Source organism: Kogia breviceps, chromosome X (assembly GCF_026419965.1).
Source record: "Kogia breviceps isolate mKogBre1 chromosome X, mKogBre1 haplotype 1, whole genome shotgun sequence".
Classification (NCBI taxonomy): Eukaryota; Metazoa; Chordata; class Mammalia; order Artiodactyla; family Physeteridae; genus Kogia; species Kogia breviceps.
In genome coordinates this window covers 88,704,673-88,708,133 of record NC_081330.1, presented here as the reverse complement: position 1 = coordinate 88,708,133, position 3,461 = coordinate 88,704,673, and the positions used below count along the sequence as shown (strand labels likewise).

General features: G+C 37.9%; 1 non-coding gene across 1 annotated transcript; it reads left to right on the top strand.

Annotated features, from left to right (window-relative positions):
- Positions 1–2,997: 2,997 nt before the first annotated feature.
- On the top strand, positions 2,998–3,070 carry TRNAG-CCC (transfer RNA glycine (anticodon CCC)). Its single transcript has one exon. It is a non-coding gene; the product is annotated as a tRNA-Gly (tRNA).
- Positions 3,071–3,461: the final 391 nt, after the last annotated feature.

Sequence of the window (3,461 nt, the reverse complement as noted above, 5' to 3'; positions counted from 1 at the left end):
GAACATTGGGCCAGTGACAATAGTGGCAGGAGTAGCGTAAGCAGCAGCAGGGGGTGGCAGTAGCCATAGCCCTGAGAAAAAGGACAGCCTCTTCATGGGGGCAGTGATGGGACCTGTGATGAGAGGCAATCTTGCCCTTCTGTCAACAGAGCCTGTCCCTGCAGCATGTGCACAAATATTAACTCTGGCCTGAGCACTGGGACATGAACTGCTGGCACTTAGGCAGTAAACTTTGTCAGTAAATTATTACAAAATAAAAAAGTACTCATGGACATTGAAGTAAAGTACATCACGGGAGGTTATTAGAATTCTTTGAGGAGTTTTACAACAGTCCCCAAACTTTTTGGCACCAGGGACCACTTTCGTGGAAAACAATTTTTCCATGGAGGGGGGCGGGGGGGCGGGAATGGTTCAGGTGGTAATGTGAGTGATGAGGAACAGCAGATGAAGCTTCGCTCTCTCGTCTGCAGCTCATCTCCTGCTGTGAGGCCCTGTGGTTGGGGACCCCTGGTTTAGAATAGCTCATTTTGAAAACTAGTGCAAAATTGCAAAGCAAATATCCACAGGCTAGGAAATGGAAATTAAATTTAAAGATCATCAAAGTAGACACAGATGAAGGCTTTGGATGAACCAATTATTAATGAGGAAGACAATTTAAAAGTGTTTTCCTTATAATTGAAGATATAGTGGTAGAATGCATAAAAAGGTGTTTTGAATTATAAATAAATAATGAAGCCATTTTCATTCCTTGTATGACCTTGTCTTAGTCTGTTCAGGCTGCTATAACAAAATTGCTATAGACTGGGTGGCTAATGAACAGATTTATTTCTTAAGGTTCTGGAGGCTGGGAGGTTCAAAATCAAGGTGCTGGCACTTTCAGTGTCTGGTGAGAGCCCACTTTCTGGTTCATAGATGGTGATCTTCTTGCTATATGGGGGAAAGGGTGAAGGAGCTATTTGGGGGCTCTTTCATAAGGGCACTAATCTCATTTATGAGAGCCCCACCCTCAAGACCTAATCACCTACCAAAGGCCCCACCTCCTAGTACCATCACATTGTGGGGGTTAGGATTTCAAAATGACTTTGGGGGGCAGGGACACAAGCATTCAGTCTATAGCATACCTCCACAAGTTATAGGAAATGTCAGAGGAAACGTTAAATGCCATTGTATAAATTTATATTTAAAATTAGATTCAGACTTAGACAAAACTGATCTGTATGAAGAGTTAAATCTTTTTAGAAACATTGTTCTGCAAGAATCATCAGATCTAGATGTATGAAAATTTGTATTTTGAAATAATTTATCAGGAATCTATCCCAATGTTGTCACAGCCTACAACAAACAGTGCCAGTAACAGTTGCATCAGTAGAAAGCTCTTTCTCAAAATGAAGTCATCAAACATTTGCAATCTTGACTGATGTTACCTTCAATAATACTGGTTCAAAACGAGGTTGCTAAAAATATAGATTTGATGATTAAATAATTGAATTTGCAGAAAAGTGAGCCAGAAAAATCTTATGATCAATCAAGATATCATATTAATAACATTATTATTTATTTTATTATATAAAATATGATAAAAATATTGTTCTGAAATTTGTAGGTTTATGTTGTTATTCATTTATCACTATTATCCCTATTATGTTTTATAAGTAATAAAATATTTATAAAGAAAAAAACATTTTATTTTAGTGCCTTTAACTACATTTCCCACCTCTCCCCTGGTTTTTGAACAAGGAACCTTCCATTTTCATTTTTTGCACTGGGCCCTACAAATTATGTAGCAGGCTCCCACTCCTGCTGGATGATAATTGTGAGATGATTTGAAGGGATTGTAGCCACTCAAACAGCCTTACTGCTTTAAACAAACTCCTTTCCACTGGGAGTAAGGGATGAGGGTGGGTGGAGACAAGATGTCAACACAGAAAAATGGAGGTTAGTGTGGCTATCTATCATTTTCACGTGAACAGGATCATACTGTCCATATCATTTGGCCAATTACTTTTCACTTGGCAACATCTTGGAGATCCTTCTGCAAGGAAAATCAAGCTTGTTCTTTTTTGAATTCCTGTTCAGGGAATTCCATAATTTGGATGGGTCTTGATTTATTTCTCCACTCCCCTGATGGATATTTAAAGTGGTTTTATTTTTCAGTAATACAGAGCTTCAGTGAACATACCAGTAGGGGCCTCCTTGTGTACAGGCATGTTTCTGTAGGCGGACACTCACAAGTGAGTTGCTGGGCCACTTTCAATCTTAATTACATACTACCAAATTGCCCTTTAAAAGCATTGTGCCAGTTTTCATTCCCATCAGCAGTGTATTTTCACATTTCCTAAGACTCTGACCTTTAACCTGTTTGCCAATCTGATGGAGAAAAAAAATAGTAACTCATGTTTGTTTTTAACTCTGCATTTTCCCTCACTAGTGCAGTTGAACGTCTTTTTATATGATGTTTATTGGCCCATCCTCTGTGAACTTTTTGTAACCTTTGCCTAGTTTTTCTTACAGTTTTGTTTGTTTTCTCCATATTAAGTTGTAGGAGTCATTTATATTTCTGGATATTAACCCTTTGTCTATCATATAGCTGATATTTTCCAACAGTATGTAATATGTTTATGGTTTGTGTTAGCATACAGGAGTTATCATACAGAATGTTTGTATAGGCATTTGATATATTTACATCAATCTTTTCTTCTATGGCGTTTCTTTTTTATTTATTGTTTTGGAAGACCTTTTTTATACAAGGCAACAACCATATTATCTTTTTTTCTCATTCTGTTATAGTGCTTTCCATTTAGGTCTTTAACCTACCTTAAATTCATTTCCTTCTCAACTTTTGCATTTCTCCTATCTGGAACTCTTTTCCCCCAGATCTTCCTATGGTTGACACTTTCAGAGTCTGCTCAAATATTACTTCTTCCAAAAGGCCTTCCCTGACCTCCTTAACTAAATTAACCACCCTCTCTACATTAAGATGTGCCCTACTTTGGGACTTCCCTGGTGGTCCAGTGGGTAAGACTCTGCACTCCCAATGCAGAGGGCCCAGGTTCAATCCCTGGTTAGGGAACTAGATACCACATGCATGCCACAACTAAAAAGATCCCACATGCTGCAACTGAGACCCAACACAGCCAAAATAAAACAAACAAAAACAAAAAAAGATGTGCCCCAGTTCATTACCTTGACTTATTTTCTTCATAGATCACCTCTTACTGAAGTTACCCAACTTATTTGTTTATATGTTCATGGTCTGTCTCTTCTTAGATTGGAAACTCCATGAAAGTAGGAATTTTGTCTTGTCCCCAGCTTCTAGAATACATTTAGAGTTTATTATAGTGAATTTGATATGATGTAAGGATAACTTTATTTTTTTCCAAAAGGATAGCTGATTTTCTCAACACCAGGACTTGCTTTTCTAAAGGAGAATTATTACTGAGTCGAGGATGGTTATGATTATC